This window comes from Chrysochloris asiatica, unplaced genomic scaffold, assembly GCF_000296735.1.
Source record: "Chrysochloris asiatica unplaced genomic scaffold, ChrAsi1.0 scaffold00026, whole genome shotgun sequence".
Taxonomy (NCBI): Eukaryota; Metazoa; Chordata; class Mammalia; order Afrosoricida; family Chrysochloridae; genus Chrysochloris; species Chrysochloris asiatica.
In genome coordinates, this window is record NW_006408544.1 from 4,941,782 (window position 1) to 4,964,257 (window position 22,476).

The following is a 22,476-nucleotide window of genomic DNA, read 5'->3' on the forward strand; positions in this document are numbered from 1 at the left end:
AGAGAAGGACTAAGAACTGGTGGCCAGGAGCAGACTTGCAGAATGTGCCCTTTGGAGATGTAATTTATTATATATGCCTGAGTGGGTTTTAAAAAAATTAATAAAATAAAATAAAATAACCATCATAGCCATCTTGAAGGATGATTGGACTCCTTTCACAAATTTGTTCCTCACGATGTGGTAACAAATGTGCCTTCCGGGCAGTCTAACCAGTCTATGGGTCCAACCTGATACATCAATTCTAGCATATCAATTTCCCTACGTCTTTAGATACTTTCTTCTACAGTATACCAGGTAGATCTGGCACTCAACTTAATTTAGTGTAGGTCACCACTTAATCATGCTTCAGCGAACCAACCAAATTAACTATTAGATCCTTTTCTAACCCTCCCAGCTGAAACACGGACTGAAGATCTGTGCTTACTGGGCCCATATCAATAAACTCTGATTGATCCAACTTTATGTTCTTTGCACCATTATCCCTCACCCTTAACAGCCATTCCCACACGTATTTTAGAAAAATCAAGCAGTTCTTTTGGAATGTAATGTACGTCCTCCTGGGTCACACTTAATTTTTCACCTCTTGGAGCTCACTGGGGCTTATGTCTAGTTATAGGTCCAGAAGTTGGGAATTTCAATTGATTGTAATTCAGCCACTCTTATGATAAGACTCTGGGTTTGGGTTTTGACAATATCAGGATATATACAGTAGCTATCAGGGTTTTTTATGTAACATTTGAGCTGTTATTCTGAAGCCCTGAGGTTATCTCTTTCACCTCTTTGTCTAGCAAAAGTAGGACCAACAAGCTTCCTTATTCTTCTCATTCTGATAAAATTGTAGAAAAGTATCCAATAGGCAACCACCCAGAGCCTTGTTCCTCATAAATATTTGATCTATTAGTGATAATATTTTACTTATTTCTATTGCCACCTCACTCTATCGATTAGCAGTGCCCTTTTTACTACTAGAGTTAGAGTTATCTGTGTCTATAAGACTAGCCAGACTTGTGAACTAATTAGAAAACTCATCCTTACACTTTTGCTTCTTTAGAACCACTCTTGATGCCAAATAGCTTAGGCTGGGTTCTCTAGAGAAGGAAAACCAGTGAAGTATGTGTGTGTGTGTGCATATATCTATATCTATAGATGGATATAGGCACTCTGGTAGCATAGTGGTTACGAATTGGGCTATGAACCTTAAGGTCAGCAGTTCGAAACTACTAGCTGCTCTGTGGGAGAAAGATGATTAGATAGAGATAGAGATAGAGAGAAAGAATGAGAGAGATTTATCTCAAGGAAATAACTCATGTGGTATGGAAGCTGACAAGTCCTAAATCCATAGGTCAAGTGTCAGGCTTCTCCTGCTTCATCATTGCCAGGGTTGACAAACCCACAATCAGCAGGTCAGACAACAGGCTCATGGGGTTGAGAAAGCTAGTGATTCCCAAAATTCGCTGGTTACTGACTCACAGGGCTGCAGAAGTTGGCAAATCCCAGAATCAGCAGGTCAGATGGCAGCCTGCTAGCTCAAGTCCCAAGAACCAGAGGTCAGATGATGACAAGTCAGTGACAGGATCCAGAGTGAGAACCTTGCCAGAGCATTTCAATCTATAGGATACAAGTCACACTGCTGAGTAAGTCCTCTTATATCTGAGTAAGGGTGGGACTTGAGTCATGCCCTCACAGTAAGGTTGTGACTAAAGATATACCTCACACTAACTCTGCCTTGTTAACATACAGAGGTTAGAATTTATAACACATAAAATGGAGAATAATTACATCAGATTATAAAATGTAGAGCAATCATACAATACTGGGAATCACAGCCTAGCTAAATTGACACATAACATTAACCATCACACCTAGCTAGTAAGTTCACAGTGCTATTCAAACCCAGGCCTATGTCTTTTACCATTACATTATGTTGTCTCCACATATAACATGTAATAGCTTTAGTGGATAGGATCAATTTGTATTGGTCTGTTACCTGTCACCCCATTGGTTCATGTAATCTTTTCAGCCCGTAGCTTAAACTTCATTCCCAATTGGAAGCTTTCTCCAATCCCCCCTTATTTATTCCCATAATACTTGTACTTGTCTCTTACAACCAATATGAAGTCAATTGCTTATGCAATGTTTTCTTTTCCTGCTGGAAAGCAGGTCCGTGAGGACAGAGTCTTGTGCCAACTTTGTTCACTGCTTTGTCCTTAACACCTAACACAGTGCCTAGAACACAGTAGTTGCTCATTAAACTTGCATTTTTCAGAACATCTTCCTGTGGAGCTTGACTTGCTTTCCAATGCCACTCTAGGCCAGTCCTCTTCTGCCACCTCTACCTTGACTTCAGTACTTTCCTCAGTGGTGATGGCTCCAGTGTTTCCTGGTCTGAGTCCTCAGCCTTTTGCCTTTTGGCAATCCCAGGAGTTTTATTTGTACTTTCCTGCTGCTCCGTTAAAGTAGGGCATCCCCTCAACCCCACCCAGCAGGGCAGGTGCCAACAGGAGCAGCCAATAGCCAGGATACCAGGTTTCCCTTTGCTAAGCTTTTTCTTTGGAATGATTTAAGGCCCTGAACAGATAAGTGAAGAGCAAACCCGCAATGAAGTCAGCACTCTGCTTATTAAGTGGAAAAAGCTGTGCTCGGCTTATTGAAATGTTCATTAGGCAGATATATAGGGATGAAAAGAAGGGAGGGAGGGAGGACAGGCAGCATCACCGGATCAAACTGAGCTCAAGAAGGTGAGGCAGGGGGCAACTCAGGGGGACTTAAGTCTGGTCCAGAAGAAGAGAAATAAGGGCTGGAACAAGTAGGTAATTCCTGTTAGGAAGAGAGGCAAGGCCTTGGCCCATGGACAGGAGAGCAGAACAAGAGGGTTTGCTGATCCCCACAAAGGAGCGTCACTATTTTAAGCTTTGCTGGATTTGTGAGTCAGTGGATGGAGGGAAGGGACTTGACCATAAGGCTCTGGATATCTTGGTCCATTTTAGAAAATGCCCACCCATGTGCTCAAATGCCATGTTCTCTGTGTCCTGGACACATAATTTTTTAAGAATTCTGACCCAGTTTCATTTACCAAGTGCTAAGGCAAAATGAAGGCTCCCTGGTGGCACAATGTTTGCGCACTCCACTGCTCACCAGAAAAATGGCATTTGAAGCTCCCATCCCAGTCACTCTGCTGGAGAAAGGCCTGCTGATCTGCTTCCCTAAAGGTTACGGCCTAGAAAACCAAGCAGTGCTACTCTGTCACGTGGAGTCATTGTGAGTCAGGACCAACTCGATGGCACCTAACAACAAGGCAAGGGGTGGTCTGTGCCTCATCAGGAAGAATGGACTTGTACAGAGAAGCATGAGGAAGAAGTTGCTACCCCCTAAGGGAGCCTTTCCTCTGGCAAACTTCACCCCCACCCATTCCCCTGCCTACAGCTCCATCAGCCTTGAGCTTCCTCACATGGAATAGGAGCTGAGGTTTGCCAAGGACCCCACTCAGGGCCCTGGGACTCCTTAGACAAGGTGGAGCCAAGTCTTCTTCAGCACCCTCCTGCTCTCCGGTTTCCATCCTCTGTGGTTCCATCCCCAGCATAGCCTGAGCTCCAGACTGTGGGGGTCCAGCCTGAGCAGTCAGGGAAGCTTTCCTGAGGCTGTAAGCACTTGGTGACTACATCATGCCTGGCACATGGAAAGAACTCTTGGCTAGAAGGAACTAATTCTGAATCATCCTATATTCTCAGCACAAGCCCAGGACCTAGCCCTCCAGAAAGACTTTCTACATATATTAGTGGAAGGTTTTGTTAGTGAGTGATTGCCCCCACTCAGATATTTTAAGATTTTAAGTCATGATGTAGGTGGAGTGGAAGGCACTGTGACCCAAACAGGGAAAACAGCCTCCAGATTTTACAGTATCTTTCTTGCCCTCATCATCTTGGTTCCTGAAGGGGAGACGTGATGGTGACCACATCGAAAAGTGAATGGACAGAGACCTTGGCAAGAAATGTGTGTGAACCGAAAATAAAAATCATATATTCATTCATGTTGCGGCACGTTCAGCTGACCTTGAAAACATTGTGCTGAGTGAAGTAAATCAGTCACAAAAGGACAAGTAGTGTGTGATCGCACTTACATGAAACCTCTAGGCTAGGTGAGTATATATAGACAAGTTTGTTATTGGTAACCAGGAGTTAAGGGGATGCGACGTTTAGGGGACACTGAGTTTCAGTTAAGGGTGACAGAAAACTTTGAAACAGATAGTGCTAATTATTGAACAAAATGATGAATATAATCAATGTGACGAAATTGTACATGTGAAAAATGTTGATATGGCAAATTTTTATATGTATATATATATTTGCCACAATAAAAACATAGTAAGAATTAAAAACTTTAAAATAGTTTATTCAGAGCTTTAGAGGCTTTTCACACACACACACACCTCATTTAGTTCTTATTCTTTCATTCATCTAGTAGTTACTGAGCATCTACCACATGCCAGGCATTGCAATGAATGGCACAGTTGTTGCCCCTATCCTTGTGTAGCTCAGAACCTTGTACAGTTTGAACTTCATGACAATTCTTCATTAATTCTTCCATTCAACCAACAATGATGTGAAGCCAGGACTCCTGGGATGAAGAAATGAATCAGACACGAATCCTGCCCTACAGATATTTGTAGCCTATGAGGCATGTTGTACAAGTAAAGCAACAATTATAAAACATGTGATTGATGCTCTGAATTAGCCCAGCCTGAAAGGTTATGAAAACTTTTCCTGAAGATGCTTGAGCTGAGCCTTTTTAAAAAATGTATGTTAGCAAAGTATTCAGGGAGGAAGCATGCCTAGGCACAGAGATCATGGAGATGATGGAAATTCAAATAGTTCAGCCACTGAGGAGGGAGATGATATTAAAGCGCTAGACAGAAACAACAACAACAAAAAGAAGAGCTAGGCAGGGCCCAAATCCTAAAGGAATTTACATGCCATGTCAGGAGTTAGACCCATTCTGAAGGTGATGGAAGGGCATTGGAAGATTTCCAGCAAGTTGCAATAATTACCTGGTTTGTGCTTAGAAAGATCACCCTGGCAGCAGAGTGAAAGAGAGGTTACAGAGGGGCTGGATAAATGCAGAGCCTGTTTGAAGGTTGTGTGGATGGTCTAAGTGATTGTTGTTGTTGTTAAGTGCCGTCCATTGAGTCAGTTCCAACTCACAGCAACATGTCTAGGGTTTCCTTGCAGTTAGCAGTCCAGTGCTTATCCTATAGCGCCCCACCAGGTCTCAATGACAGTGGGTACAGTCTGACTAGGGCGGTGGCTTTGGGGAAGGAAGGGAGGGAATGGATTAGATGGCTCAGGAGGAGGTTTGGACCGACGTGACCTACTAATTGTAGGTGTCCATTTCACAAGAACAGGATGGAGCCCATGTGGTATGGGAGAGTCCAGAGCTCTGCAGGGAGCTGTGGCAGTGTAAACCCACTTGGTGGTCTCTGTCTCTGGTGCTGAGGCTGCTAACACCTGCTCCCAGGCCTTGACGACTCCATTTCCCAGCTCCCTCCCTTTGCCTTGCAGACTTTGAAGGTGATTAGTAATAAAACTTTAACAAGCATCCATAGGTGCGTCTCCCTGTCACTTTTATGAGGCCATTTCCTCAGCAAAGATATAGGAGCGCCTTCAGTCTCTCCTAACCATGTTGTTGCTGTCACTGTTTCAGTGTGTCTCAGCCTCAGCAGGTCCCAGACAACTGCAGGGGTAAGTGGGTCTAACCTGGAGGAGAAATGGAGCTTAGCCCAAAAAGACAGGTGCAAGCTCTGTCCCTGCCCCCAAAGGTTCTTCCTAAAGAGTGGAAAGTTTGAAAAGGTTAGGGACGTTTGTACTGCCTAGGCTGTTATAAATCAAACGGCCCTCATTTTTCTTACTTTCCCCTCCCAATCTACCTCATCTCCATCCAGCCCTTGTCCTCCAGGTTCACTTTCTTAATTCATTTCATTGAGAGCTGTGTATTGTCAGCTGTCACCACGGATGGATGCTGGGGATCCATTCCCACCTTTGAGGAGCTCATGACCTGGTTCAGGGCTGAGAACTATAGGCACCAAATAACCCAAATCCATTGTGCTAGAGGTTCACAAAGGTCATGGAAAAAGTGCTGTGGTGTGACCCAGAGTGGAGCACTTCATGAGGCCACAGAAGTGGGGACTATTTCACCAAGAAAGCCGTTGTGGGTCTGGTCCTTGCTGGATAAGGATTTTGTGAGTTGGGCAAAGGAAAATAAGCTCTTCTTTGCTGGCAAGATCCCAGGTCCCCAGAGACAAGGTGGGGCTGGGCTTGTCTGAGTAGGGCATCTTCTAACTCCACCAAACTGAGGCTGAGGCAGAGCCACTTGAGCTGTTGAGCTCCTCTCTGCAGGTGGGCACAGAGGAGGTAAAGAGACAGTGGTTCTGATAGAAAAGGGTGCTTTCCTGCCATGCCATGGCCCTAATGGTGCCTACTACAAGGTCTTCCAGCAATGTTGGGTCATGTGAATAGGAAGAAGAGAAGTTGCTTCATTTGACACCGTTGACTTTACTCTCCTTGAGTTTCCTGTCCTTCAATCCTATAACACTGCTACTGTTTCCTATAGTACAAAGATGCATTGTAGTTGGACAGACGTGGTTTCAAATCTTAGCTCTTGGATTTGAATACCCTAGTTATACCTTGGTGTCTCTGTTAATTACTCAACTACTAACTGAAAGGTTGGCCGTTTGACCCACCCAAAGGTGCTTCAGAAGAAAGGCCTGGTGGTCTTCTCGCAGACATGAAAACATTGTGGAGTATAGCTCTACTCTGGAATACATTGGGTCACCATGAGTAGGATTTGACTCAATGGCAGGTGGTTTTGGTTTATTTGTTCATTTAGTTACACTTTAGGCAAGTTACCCTCCTTGGACCTGTTTGTTCATCTGCACAATAGAGATAAAAGTAAGACACTGTAAGATAAGCACTGGACTACTAACCTAAAAGTTGGTAGATCAAACCCACCAACTGCTCCTTGGAAACCTTATTCAGGGTTACTTTGAATTAGAATCTACTCAATGGCACTTAACAACAACATTAACAACAAATTGAGATATTAACTGCTAAATGTCAAGTACAGAAGTGTCATACAGCTGACTAGTTTGTTTTCCTCTTTCCCCACCATTTTTTCCCACCTCTCTGCTTGTTCCTGGGTCCTTTTCTTCCATGAGTTCCTTAGGTGTTCCCCAAGACTTCTATTTCTCACATCTGTATCACATTCCCAAGTGTGAGACCCACAATTACAACTGCCCTCTAGATTCAGTCCAATTCAACAAACGTTTTGTTAGATACCTATCCTGTGAGTATTCCATCGGCCCCTGTGGATCTAGAACTGGTGCTTGCTCACAGGAACTTATACTCTTGTTAGAGCTTTAAATTGGAGTACTGGTATGGTGCTGTAGGCTAGCACTGGACTGCTAACTGAAAGGTCAGTGGTTCAAACCCACCAGTCACTCCTTGGAAACTTTATACAGAGTCACAACAGACTTGACAGCACTTAACAACAACAAATTGGTGTGGTACTGTGGGTTAATGTGCTGGACTACAAGGTTGGTTTGAACTGCAAGGTCACGGTGGTTCAAGCTCACCAGCCGTTCCTGAGAAACCTAATACAGGGTCTCTATGAGTTAGAACCAACTAGACAGCACTTAACAACAACAATAGAGCTTTACCCAGTGGTCTTGATTTCTCCTGTGAAGTTGTCATCGAGGTCATCTTCTGAGAGTGGTGGAAGTGGAAGATGGATAGGGGACTTGAGAGATGTTAAAGTTAAAAATAGCTGTAAGAAAAATAGTTCTCAAATTCCCTTCCACCTTCTATCCTGTTAATACTATGCTTGTTCAAATCACTGTCATCTCTTGCCTGGACTATAACAATAGTCTTCTAACTGGTGGTTTTCTTCCTTGGTTGAATATTGGAATCTGGTGGAGATGGGACTTTTTAAAAAAAATCTGATGCCTGCATCTCTTCTGAGAGTTTTTGATAGAATTGATCTTAGTGTGGTCTGGGCATTATATTTTTTCTAAGTTCCCTATTAATTCCATTTTTATTAAGATTGAGAACCACTATTCAGTTTTCTTACCTCTTTTCTCATCCCCACTAATCTATTCTCTACACTGTGTGCAGCCAAAGTGATCTTTGTTAAACAAGTCAGATTATGTCATTCCTTTTTTTTACCGGCCCCTTAGATTGTAAATTCCTTAGAACAGGGACATACCTGAATCAGCTCTGTATCCTGTATTCCCAGCACCTAGCACATAGAGCCTGGCGGTATAGAGAGTGCTCATTCAACAGTCAATGAATGAATGAGTAAATGAACTAATGAGTCAGTAACCAACAAACTGACTAACAGATTTGCTTAGTAATATGTTGGAAATTACATCCGTTTATCCTTGAATCAAGATAATAAGGCCCGTTGGGTACAGGTCTAGAGACCTGGGAAGAAATCAGGGAAGGAGGGAGGGAGGAGGCAGGAGAGGTCAGAAAGGCAGAGTTTCTTGAGAGGTGAATTATCAGAGGGACCACCATGGGTCGGGCAAGCACCTCAGCCAGGGAATAATGGAGTTAGGGAGGAAGGCCCAGGCAGGACCCAAGAGAGAGCAGAGGAGCAGCTTAATCTGCCCCCAGGAAGTGCAGGCTGGAGACTTGCAAGCAGGAGGCAGCAGGTCCATTCCTCAGCAGCTAATACCCCGCTCCTAACACAATTACCCCTTCCTTCTCCCTCAGCCCAGGCAAGGAGGAGGTTGCAGGGAGGGCAAGCATGCCCCGCAGCTGGGGAGCGTGGGGGGCATGGCTGGAAATCCAATCAGGAGTTCCACTTCAGTATTAGCCTGAGTTACCCATTTTAGCTGGAGGGGCTTGCAATGGGGCTGGGCTAGCACTGAGCAGGAGAGGCTGCTCAAAGATCTGTGAAGCCCCCCTTCCCTGCCCCTCCCTGGGCTATGATAGAACTTGATCCTGGAGACTCCCATCCCTACTCTGTGACCTATCGGCTTGGCCAGCAGCCTTACCTCTTCTCTGAAGCCCATTTACTAGCTTTAAATTCCACCTTGGGGCTGGCCCCCATTGCTGCTTCTCACTCCCCACCTCATAGCCTCTGCCCTCCCTCTCTGCTCCACATTGATATAAATGGAGGCTTCGGCTGCCTTTAAATAGTCCGATCTATCAGAGGGGCGCATGCGGCCCATAAATCTGCCGGGTTGATGGCTCCCTAAGTGGACTGATAGGAGCTATTTCCGGCAAGGTGTTCAGTTACTATGCTCCTCCCTCCCTTCCCCGAGTGGGCCCTTCCCCAGGGGCAGGGACCCTTTTTGTCATCTGGTAATTGGCATTTTTTCACTTGCACTTGGTCCTGGAGAGGGACTGCAGTGCCCGGTCCAGTCCCTAACCGGATTAGCATTGGCTTTCAGAGCAGACCCCTCTGGAGTCAAACTTCCCAATCAAGAGATCAAGATCGAGCTGTTGGCTCAACAAGCAAAGGGGCCGAGGTGGAAGGAGAGTGCCCAGGGGAGCTGAACTGAGTGTGGAGGAAGGGTTCCATCCCCTCTCTGGATAAGCCCCAGCCTGTGGAATATGGAAGGAACCAGACGACAGACTCTGGTGTTGGGGGGTCTCCATTCTGGCTGTTAGATTCTCTCTCCTTACCCCATCAAGGTTGCTTTGTGTTAGCCTTGAGCTTTCTTATTCTAGGAACTACCTAGTATTGAATGGGGAAGAAGTCTGAGGCTAGGATATGGCTTCAGAGAAGTGGGACCAAAGCAGGAGAACTCTCAGGGCCAGCTGTTATAACTAGGAGTTGTTGTTGCAGTTGGTAGTTGTCACTGAGTGGCTTCTGACCTAGTGTGCAGACAGTTTTCAAAGCTGTGACCTTCAGAAGAAGATTTCCAGGCCTGTCTTCTGAGGCTCCTGTTGGTGGGTTTGAACTGCCATCCTTTCTACTGTGTCTACTACCCAAGGACTCCAGTACAGGAATGCAGACCCAAAACCCCAGTTGTCTAGTCACCTCTGACTCATGATGGCCTGGTATGTGTAAGAATAGACCTGTGCTCCACAGGGTTTCATAGTTGATTTTTCAGAAGCAGATTGTCAGGTTTTCCTTCCAAGAAAAGAAGGCTCTGGGTAGATGTGAACCTCCAACCTTTCAGTTAACCATTTGTATTCCTGCAGGAACACACTGGTGGTGGTGTTAAGTGCTGCTGAGTTGGTTCCGACTCATAGGAACCCTGTATAGGGTTTCTAAGGGTGGAAACCTTTATGAGAGCAGAAAATCTCATCTTTCTCCCACAGAGCAGCGTGGTGGGCTTGAACCAGACCTTGCGGTTCATATCCAGTGCTTATCCAACAGAGCCACCACACTCACTGCAGGAACACAAACATTACCCTAATTTGGAGGGTAACTAACTGCTAATGGATAGATTTCCTGAGGGAGCAAGAGACTTCTGAAGGCCACAGCTCTTCCTGGCCTCCTGGCCCCAAGCCCTGCTTGGAGAGACATAGAGATGCCCTCAGAGATCACTCCAGTGGCCTCTGGTCAAGGGGTCAATGTGGCCACTCAGAGTGCATCACTAACATAGGTCTGTTTCCCACCCCACCCCCATTGTCTGCAAGGGCAGAAAGCTGAGCCAACCTAGCTGTGTAGGCCCAGGCTTGCCCCTGACAGGGACTCCTAGCCTATTCCTGCAGGTTCTTGTGTCTAAAGGCACTGCAAACTATGAGAGGAAAAGTCAGAGATGGTGGGTGTAGGGCAGGAAAGAGCTACTGGAGAATTATCCTTTAAATATGTCTATAAGGCACTTGTCAGTCTTGTTTCTAGAAATCTGGGTCTTGGGGGTTAGATCAAACCAGTGGGGCTGTGTTTCTGAACAGGGTGTAGGCATTGAGATGTTCCTGCTTATCATGGACTCTGGATAAGGAACTGGAAGAGTGTTACTTCAGGCAAAATAGGATTTGCAATTATGGTGGTGGTAGTTATGTGCCATGGAATCGGTTCCAACTCATAGCTACCCATACAGGGTTTCCAGGGCTATAAATCTTTACGGGAGCAGAAAGTCTCATCTTTCTCCCATGGAACAGCTGGTAGTTTCGAACTGCTGACCTTGAGGTTAGCAGCCTGATTCGTAACCACTACGCTACCAGAGCTCCTTTCTTTGCAATGATAGTGACACCATTTTTGACCAGCTGTTGAGGATTAGAACGTTGTAAGAGGCAAAGGAGACATTATGGAATACGAGTTCCCGTTGTGTGGGATCCTGGGGCAGGCAGGGCAGTAAGCCAGAGGCTTAGAATTGAAGGAGACCTCTTCTGCCCGAGGGAAGGAGCTGAGCCTTCAAAGTAGTGGCCAGTTGACAAGTGCTGTGAATGCCCTTAAGAATGCTCAGTATCAGGGAGACTGAAGTTCGCACTTCTGTCATCATCTTCTAAGAGACTTGTAGAGAGCCTACCCTGCCTAGAACTGAGGGGAGAAATAGCCTTTGTCTAGACACCATCCGGAGACATTCTAAGGTGGCCACTGAGCCCCCAGGAGTAGCCTCACAGAGCAGAAGCAGTTGCTCTCCTGCCTGCTTTCACTTCCTTCCTTTATACATTCATCATGTGTTCATTCAACTCTCACATCAGCAACTGTGTGACCTGTCTTGTGCTGGTTACTGAAGGTGTAGGATTTAATTAGGTCCAGTCCTGACCCTTAGAGTCCTAGTGTGGCGCTATAGGATTAGCACTGGACTGCAAACCACAAGGTTGGCACTTCAAACCCACCAGCTGCTCCTCGGAAACCCTATACAGGGTCATTATGAGTCGGAACCAACTTGACGGCACTTAACAAAAATACCACCTCCCTTCCCTCACTTCATTCCCCCACAATGGTCGCCTTGTAGCTTGTAGTTCCTTAAACTTTTCAACGATAAAAATAGCAACAGCAACAACTAACACTTATGATGAAATACCAAAACCAAAACCATTTGCCATCAACTTGATTCCAACACATGGCAAGCAACCCCATATGCTTCAGAGTACAACTATGCCCCATAGGGTTTTCACTGGCTGTGATCTTTCAGAAATAGATCATCGGGCCTTTTTTCCAGGCACTTAACTGTTTGCACCACCCAGGAACTCTTTACTATTTAAATACTTTTGTTGTTGTGTTCTGACTCTAAGTGACCCTATGCACAGCAGAATGAAGTACTGCCCAGTCCTGTGCCATTGTTGTTAAGTTTGAACCTGTTGTTGTTGTCACTGTGTCAATCCATCAATCCATCTCACTGAGTGTCCTCCTCTTTTTTGCTGCCCCTCCACTTTACCAAGCATGATATCCTCCTGACAACATGTCTATTATTAAACAGACTTGTATTATTTATATGTATTATTTCATATGAAGTCCTGGTATAGCTCTGTAAAATAAGCACTAGACCTCAAGGTTAGTTTGAACTGCAAGGCCGGCAATTCAAATCCACCAGCTGCTCCTCGGAAACCCTATACAGGGTCGCTATGAGTAGGAACCAGTTTGACTACACTAAACAACTATAACATTTCCTATAGATATTTATTTGCCTGTTCTTGTCTCTCTTACCAGTGATCTTGAGAACACTGAATTTATCTTAATTCTTGATGGATAAATTTATCTTTGTAATACCAGTGTTTACCACAGTGCCCGGCACAGAGTACATGTTTATTTAATGTTTACTGAAAAACAGTGAATGAACAAAGACCAAATAGGGAGAAATGAATAGAGAAAGACTCCGGAAAAGTTACTCTTCTAACCACAATATAAGAGTACATCACTCCAGCCCTTGCCCTTCTAGAGTTCTGTCTAGACCTAGACAGGAGTAGCCCAGATCATGTGACAGACTGATGAACAATGTCCTCACTACTCATAGCTGATGAATGAGGAAGATGCCCAGATTAGGACCAGGAGAGCAAAGTTGTAGAGGCAGGTGATCAGTGACCTGTGGACAAGGGGTTTGTTTGGAGGCTAATTACAGAAGCATGTGGATGGCTACCTGGGCTGAGTCTCAGCTTTCTCATAGACACTATGTGATTTGAGAGAGCTCATTCGCCCTCTCTGTTATTTATTTATTTTTTCATTTATGTAATGGGGTAAGGAGATTCGATGGGAAAACTTCTGAGGGCCATTCCTACTGACTGTTCTAGGATAGTACAAAAGATGATCTGGGTCCATCCAGACAGATTGGGTCTGGAAACTCAGTAGAGGAGCCTAGGTTTGGTCTTATTGGCAGTGCAGTTTCTAGGTTGAAAAGTTTGGCTTCAGAACTTGGTAATTACAGGATTAGAGGCAAAAACTTTCTTCCAGTCCTCTGTATAGACCTTGAAATTTTGGAAAATGGATGAAGAACAAAGGCTTCACTGGTCGGGTAATCTGGGGTATGTGGAGCTAAAGAGAGATTGACTATGGCAAAGGCATAGTCTCCCCAAGAGAGACTTTGGACAGGGGCTTTTGTCTCTTTTCAGACTAGCCTCTCTCCCCGCCCTACTCTCCCCAAAAATTATTATAAAGAATTATTGCCATTAGTACGTCTTTCCTACTGAAAGGAGAAAATCGCCTCATTCATAATTTATACCCTCAATTACTATTAATAAAGAAATATTTCAGCAGAAAATCGCCTGGGAAAATTACACGTAACATTGCATTAACATTCTATTTGAACATTTTCATCACATTTGTTATAGAGTTAATAAGAGGGATACGGTCCCCTGACTTCTTCATGAAATTATGGGCTGACGATGATAGTTTAATCTTTTAGACTTTATATAATATATTCACTTTACTAATTGAGCTATCCAAGGAGCAGTTAGAGATGTTCTTAAACGTGGAGACAGAAGACTCGGGGCCATGACTTTGCTGCCAGAGGCACTGCCTGCCAGGGTGGGGCTGAGGGCGAAGCCTGTGGACATGGGCACTGGTTAGCTTAGAACCCACCCTGATAGAACCCAAAATCTTCGCAGCAGCTTCCTAGGACTGGTGAAAAGATGAGGGGGCTGCTGAGCAGAAACAGAGAGAAAGAGAGAAGGGAGTCCGTGGAGAAAGGCGAGGGGAAAGGAGACAAAGGGGACTAGTCTTTCAATGATCATTTACAGACATGCCTTCTGGCTGGGTTGTTCTGGACCTCATAGTCTAAAAAGGGTAGCAGATCATGGTGGTTATGGGATGGCCCTTGATGAAGATTGTAGATGTTAAGAGATCTTGGAGGATCTGCCATTTTAATCCTGTGAAGACTGCCCAGAGATAGATGCTAGAGAAAGTGTTGCCTCTGAGGGCCATCCTAGCCCTCAGGAGGTTGGTTGGTTGGTTGGTTAATTTGTTTTCAGTGTTGATGGGAATGCTGGGTGTAGATTTTGAGTAATGGGGAGGAGAGCTGAGCAGAGTTAAGACAATCATTTGTAACTGCGTTAGCCAATGTACGCTTTCATCCATTGTCTCTGTGAGCACCCCAGCCAAGGATGCAATTCCTGTTACAGACGCAGCTCAAATATCGCCTCCCCAGGGACTTTTCTTACATGTGCCAACTGGTGTCATCAGTTCCCTGGCCATGTTCTATGCCAGTACCCTGACTGAGTTTTTGGTAGCATGTATCTCTTCAGACTGCTTGTTTTCACCACTACTGGAATGTATGCTCTCTGTCAGTCCTATTCAGTACAGAATGCCTAGCACCTAGGATAGGGCCTGCATACAGTAGGCACGCTATACATACTGGATGAGTTAATAGTTTGTTGTTGTTAGTTGCCAACAAGTAGGTGCTGACCCATAGCGACCCCATGCACAACAGAACGAAACACTGCCTCACAATTGTTGCTACTCCTGAGTTCATCACAGCCCCCACTGTGCCAGTCCATCTCGTTGGTGGTTTTCCTCTCTTTCTCTGACCCTCCATTTTACCAAACATGATATCCTTCTCCAGTCACTGATCCCTCCTAATAATATGTTTGAAGTATGAGAGACAAAGTCTGGCAGCCAAGGACTCCGGCCATACTTCTTCCAACAACACAGATCTGTTTGTTCTTTTGGCAGTCCATGGTACTTCCAATATTCTCCTTCAACACCATAACTCAAATGCATCAATTCTTCTATTCACTGTCCAACTTTCACATGCATATGAAGTTATTGAAAATACCATGGCTTGGGTCAGGTACACCTTAGTCCTCAAACTGACATCTTTGCTCTTCAACACTTTAAAGAGGTTTTATGCAGCAGATTTGCCTAATGCAATACATCATTGGATTTCTTAACTGCTGCTTCTATGAATGTTGATGGTTGATCCAAGCAAAACAACAACTTTGACAACTTCAGTCCTTTCTCCAGTTATATAGATGTTGCTTATTGGTCCAGAGGTGAGGATTTTGTTATCTTTACATTGAGGTGCAACCCATACTTTGATCTTCATCAATAAGTATTTTAAGTTCTCTTCACTTTCACTAAGCAAGGTTGTATCATCTGCATATCATAGGCTGTTATTGAGTCTTCCTTCAATCCTGATGCCACATTTTTCTTCATATAATCCAGCTTTTCAGATGATTAGCTCATTGTATAGGTTGAATAAGTATGGCGAAAGAATACAGCCGTAGCTCACACCTTTCCTAAATATAAGCCATTTGTGTTCCCTTGTTATGTTTGAACAACTGCCTCTTGGCCTATGTAGGTTCCTCATGAGCACCTAGGTTCCTCATAAGCACAATTAAGTGTTCTGGAATACTCATACGTTGCAATGTTGTCCATAGCTTGTCATGATCCACACAATCGAAAGCCTTTGCATAGTCAATAAAGCAAACATCTTTCTGGTATTCTCTGCTTTCAGACAAGATCCATCTGACTCGGCAATGATATCCCTTGTTTCACATCCTCTACTGAGTCCAACTTGAACCGCTGGTATTTCTCTGTCAGTGTATGGTTGCAGCTGTTTCTGTATTACCTTTAGTAAAACTTCACTCACATGGGATATCAATGATATTGTCCGATGATTTCCGCATTCTTTTGGGTCATCTCTCTTTGGAATGGGAACAAATACGGATCTCTTCCAGTCAGTTGGCCAGGTAGTTATCTTCCAAATTTCTTGGCATAAATGAGTGAGTGCCTCCAGTGCTACATCAGTTTGTTGAAAAATTTCAATTTGTATTTCATATATTTTCGATACCTTGTTATTTGCCACCGACTTCAATGCATCTTGGATTTCTTCTTTCAGGATCATTGGCTGTTGATCATATGCTACCTCCTGAAATGGTTGAACATCAACCATCAATTAATAGAAGTGAAGTGTAGTTGTTAAATAATGTACCCAAGACCATGTAATTATATTAGACACTAGTTTAGAACTGAAGTCTCCCCATTTCTAATTTATATACAAATGTTGACACCTCTTTTTACTACTTCTTACCACCTTCATTTTTAGACTAATTCTCACCACCTGCATTGCTTATATTGCCATTCAGCCCACCCCACGTATTACTGCAATAATCTCCCTGCTTCCTTTCTTACTCTCCTACAATCTGTTCTCTGTAAAGTAGCTATTGTAACTCTGTAAAACACACATAAAATTATGTTACTGCTTAGCCCTAAATTATGTTACCCCTCAGCCCATCATATGGAATAAAATCCAGTGTCCTTATCCTGGATTACAGGATCTCCTGATCTGGTCTCTGGCTACCTCTCCACTCCATTTTTTTTGTCACTTGCCAGTTGCTTTCTCTGCTCCAGCCATATTGGCCTTGCTGCTCCTTGAATTTACCAAGTGCATTCCTGCTCAAAACCTTTGAGTTTGTTTTTTCTACCTGAAACACTCTTCCCTCAAAGATTCTCAAAATTCTTTTCATCCCTTCACACAGCTATTTGCTCAAATGTCACCTCTTTAAAGATCAGCTCCTGACCACCTGCCATCACTCTGCTTCTTACCTTAATTTGTTTTTCTTCCTTGCACCTTCATACCTCTTACTCTATTTTTATTTGCTAGTTGTCCACCTGTGCCATTAGAATGTAAATTCCACATTCACTGCTGTATTTCCAGAACCTGGAAATAGCAGGTGCTCAGTAAATGTGTTGAATGAATTCTTGCTCCACTTTTCTCTACATGAATGCTATCTGGGTGACCTCTTCTATTCTCATGTAAACACTACACCAGCATGTCAAAGGCTTCCAAATCTTAACCTCAGTCCAAATCAATCTTTTGAGCTTCAAAGACATTTTCAAACCATGTTTACTAGAAGTATCCCCATAAACCCAAACCCACTGCCGTCAGAATCGATTGTGACTCATAGAGACCCTAGAGAACAGAGTGAAACGGCCACAGAGTGTTTCCAAGGCTGTAGTCTTTATGGAATCACGCTGTCACAGCTTCCTCCTATGTTGTTGTTGTGAAGTGCTGTCGAGTTGATTCCAACCCATAGCAACCCTGTATAGGGTTTCCAAGGAGCAGCTGGTGAGCGAGCTTGAACCACCAACTTTGCAGTTCAAATGACTTTGCAGTCTGACGCATTAGCCCACAGCGCCACACCAGGACTCCCTTCATCTAGTAAATTCCAACCACCTACCTTTTAGTTAAGGTGCTCTGGTAGCGTAGTGGTTACGAATTGGGCTGTGAACCGCAAGGTCAGCAGTTTGAAACTTCCAGCTGTTCTGTGGGAGAAAGATGAGGATTTCTGCTCCCGTAAAGATTTACAGCCTCAGAAACCCTGTACAGGATCGCTATGAGTCAGAACCAACTCCACGGCACTCAACAACCACAACAACAACCTTTCAGTTAACAGCCCAGTGCTTACCCACTATTCTACTATTGTTAAGTGCCATCAAGTCACTTCTGACTCACAGTTTTGAGGATGGCTGATACATTTGAACCATTGACCTGTGGTTAAGAGTCCAGTGCTTATCCTACAATACCACACCAGGACTCCACTCCTCATAAAGATACCTAAAGATCAATATTTCCAAAATAGAACATTTAATTTTTCTCCCTTCTTTACTTCCCATTTCATTAAATGGTGCCATAATGGTAGAGACCCAATCCTGAAATGTGGGATCATGCTAGACTCCTCCTTTCTCATCCCGCATCCAATCAATCTCCAAATTCTGTTACTTCTACCCTTAAAGAGTTCTCAGGTCTTCTCTCCATTGCCAAAGTTCGTAACCTAGTCCAGACCACCACCATCATCTCTCACCTAAATTACTGCATCAGCCTCCAGCTGGTCTCCCTGCCTCCAGCCTCCTTTACCTCTAATCCATCCTCCACAAGACATTGTTTTATGTTTTATACCAAACATAAATCTTAGAGTCAGAGATAATGTCCAGGCTTCTTGCTTAAGGAATTAGATGATAATGACTCTTATCACATTAAATGGAAGAGGAAGCAGTCTGGGGACATGTGACATTTGACTGCCTTTGTGATATTTTTTAACATGACTGTCTCCTCCCACTAGATGGCAGAGATTGTCTCATTCATCTTCATATCCTGTAGTCTTAGCACCCAACACAGTGCCAGGTACCTAGCAAATGCTTTTGAATGTTTATTGTGTGTGGCTGTCACCTTGAAATTCATTAGGTGAGACTCCTTTTTTTTAAAATCCATGACTCCATGACACCCCACTATTACTATAACAATATTTATTATATTGTTGTTGTTTGGTGCCATCGAGTCAGTACAGACTTATAGCGACCTTATGCACAGCATAATGAAACACTACCTAACCCTGGGCCATCCTCACTACTGTTGCCACGCTTAAGTCCATTGATGCTACCACTTGGCCAATCCATCTCGTTGGGGGTTTTCCTCTTTTTCTCTGACCCTCCACCTTACCAAACATGATATCCTTCTCCAGCGACTGCTCCCTCCTGACAATATGTCTGAAGTATGAAAGACAAAATTTGGCCATCTTGGCCTCTAAGGAGCATTCTGGCTGCACTTTTCCCAAAACGGATCTATTGGTCCTTTTGGCAACCCATAGCACTTTCAGTATTCTCCTCCAATACCATAACTCAAAAGCGTCAATTCTTCTACAGTCTTCTTTATTCACTGTCCAACTTTCACATGCATATGAGGTTACTGAAAATACCATGGCTGGGGTCAGGCACACCTTAGTCCTCAAGCTGACATCTTTGCTCTTCAGCACTTTAAAAAGGTCTTGTGCAGCAGATTTGCCTAATGCAATACATCGTTTGATTTCCTGACTGCTGCTTCTGTGAGTGTTTATAGTTGGTCCAAGAAGAATGAAGTCCTTGACAACTTCAGTCTTTTCTCCGTTAATAAGAATGTTGCTTATTGGTCCAGTGGTGAGGATTTTAATTTTCTTTACATTGAGATGCAATCCATACCAAAGGCTGTGCTCTTTGATCTTCATCAGTAAATATTTTAAGTCCTCTTCACTTTCAGCAAGAAGGTTGTATCATCTGCATATCACAAGTTGTTAATGAGTCTTCCTCTAATCCTGATGCCACGTTTTTCTTCATAGAACCCAGCTTCTCAGATGATTTGCTTATTATACAGGTTGAATAAGTTTGGTGAAAGAACACAACCTTGTAGCACACCTTTCTTAATTTTAAACTATTCAGTGTTCTCATGTTTTGTTCGAACAGCTGCCTCTTGGTCCAGGTACAGATTCCTCATGAGCACAATTAAGTGTTCCGGAATACTCATACGTCGTAATGTTGTCATAGCTTGTCATGATCCACACAATCAAAAACCTTTGTGTAGTCAATAAAACACAAGTAAACATCTTTCTGATATTCTCTGCTTCCAGCCAAGATCCATCAGACATCAGCAATGATATCCCTCATTCCACGGCCTCTTCTGAATCCAGCTTGAAACTCTGGAAGTTCTCTGTCAGTGTATGCTTACAGCCATTTCTGTATTACCTTCAGTAAACTTTACTTGCATGGGATATCAAAGAGATTGTCCAGTGATTTCCGCATTCCGTTGGGTCACCTCTCTTTGGAAAGGGCACAGATATGGATCTTTTCCAATCATTCGGCCAGATAGTTGTCTTCCAAATTTCTTGGCAGAGTTGAGTGAGTGCCTCCTGTGCCGCCTCACTTTCTTGAAAGATTTCAATTTTGATTCCATCATTTCCTGGTGCCTTGTTCTTTGCCAATTCCTTCAATGCACCATGGGCTTCCTCCTTCAGTATCATTGGCTCTTGATCATATGCTACCTCTTGAAATGGTTGAACAATAACCGTTACTGTACTATAATTTCTGTTTACTTACCTGACTCTTCAGTAAACTATAAACCCCCTCTTTCACATCTAAATCTTCAACACAAAATGGGTACTTAACAATGTTTGTTAGCTAGATGCCAGGCTGAATATCTACCCAGTATCATTCCCACATTCTGGACCTTCTGTCTCTTCCTGACCACCCAACTTCCATGGCAGCAAGACCAGTCATTCCATTCTGCTGATTTTTTTGGACCCAGCTATTTCTCAGATCTTTTGGTAACTGTGACTCATTGCCTCAGGGGTAGCTTTTGTTCTCTGTCATCAGCTACTCCTCTAGCTGCCACTAAGGATTGGAATCATTTTCATTCCTCTTCTGTACAATACCAAGTAACCATTGAGAAATATTTGCCCATAGAATTTTGCTCTGTTACTGTGCTTGGAGAGACATGTTCATGACAAACGTGGGAGTTCACCAGGTAGGCAGTGAAGGAAATCCAGTTGGACACAATGGACAAGGACAGGAGGCTTAAAAGAGGAGTTCCCTAGGGCTTTATGGAAGAAAGCATGTAGAAGAACAACATGAAAGGAGACCGAAGAAATAAACAGGAACTAGAAAACAGAGGACCAATCCCTGCTGAGTGACCTAGTAGACAGAGTAGAACTGCCCATAGAGTTTCCAAGGTTGTAATCCTTATGGAAGCATATTGACACATCCTTCTCCTATGGAGTTACTCATGAGTTCAAAACAGACCTTTTGATTAGCAGCCAAGCATGTAACCATTGCACTAGCAGACCTCCTTGAATATGAAGGTTGTGATGTGCCATGGAGTCCGTTCTGACTCTTGACCCTGTACAGGGTTTCTGAGGCTGTAAATCTTTGTTGTTGTTGTTGTTATGTGCCATCGAGTCGGTTCCGACCCATAGCGACCCTGTATCTTTACAGGAGCAGAATGCCTCATCTTTCTCCTGCAGAACAGCTGGTAGAGGGGAAGTTTAATAATATAACTATAATATGTGATACAAATTTTATAATAATTATAATAGAAATAATGCCCCTGCCATTGAGTCAGTTCCAATTCATAAGGACCCTAGAGTTTCTGAGTCTGTAAATCTTTATGGGAGTAGGAAGCTTTATCTTTCTTCCTCAGAGCAGCTGGTGGGTTTGGACCACCATCCTTATGGTTAGCAGTCTAGTGCTTATCCTACAGCACCACCAGGCCTCCTTAATAGAAATAATTGCTGTTCTTGTTAGGTGTCATCGAGTCGATTCTGACTTATAGCAACACTGTGCACAACAGAATGAAACACTGCCTGGGCTGGGCCTGCACCAGCCTCACAAATGTTACGTCTGACCCCATTGTTGGTGATACTTTGTCAATCCACTTGTGGGGAGTGTTCATCTTTTGTGTTATTATTAATTGAATGCTTAAAATGGTTCAGGTGGTATGCTGGAAGCTTGACATGCATTATCCTGGTGTGGCACTGTAGGATAAGCACTGGACTGCTAACCACAAGAATGGCAGTTCGAACCCACCAGCCGCTCCTTGGAAACCCTATACAGGGTGATGATGAATCTGAACTGACTAAATGCCACTTAGCAACAACAATAACAGAGTGGCACTGTAGGTTAAGCACTGGACTGCTAAATACAAGGTCGGAAATTCAACCCCCCCAGCCACTTCTCAGAAACCCTATACAGGGTTGCTATGAGTCAGAACTATTGGAAAGAACTTCACAACAACAGAACCCTGTGAGTTAGATGCTAAGGAGTTTGAACTTCATCTTGTTTAGCTTAATGATGGTGCCTTGAAGGCAGAGAGTTGTATGGTCACATTTGTCTAGGGCTTGCACATGAGGTGTCAGAATCATGACAAGCTGGGACTATTACTGAGCTCTCAGTCCTCATGGACACTAGGTTAGAGAGAAGAGACAAAAAATCCATGGAGGGAAAGCCACGATGTTCCGCATCGAGGGCCTAGCGCCGAAGCTGGAAGCAGAGGAAATGTAACGGAAGATGCACGAGGATGTGATCTCCTCCATACGGAACTTTCTTATCTACGTGGCCGTGCTGCGAGTCACTCCATTTATCTTAAAGAAATTGGACAGCATATGAAGATTTGGCATCACATGTGAATGTACAATATGAAGAACCTGGCTCCAGTTTCTCCCATCTGCAAATGAGAAGACCCAGAAACATATGAAACTGACTGAATGGACCTAAAAATTCTGCTTGTGAAAAATAAGTGCTCTGGTTACTGACTTTCTTAGCTAAAATACAAAACTGTTTGGGAAG

The 22,476-nt window shown here is 43.8% G+C and overlaps 1 protein-coding gene across 1 annotated transcript in view; it reads left to right on the top strand.

Annotated features, from left to right (window-relative positions):
- Window positions 1–22,476, top strand: part of RNF220 (ring finger protein 220) — a 345,043-nt gene that overhangs the window by 231,128 nt on the left and 91,439 nt on the right. The gene's annotated exons all lie outside the window — the stretch shown is intronic.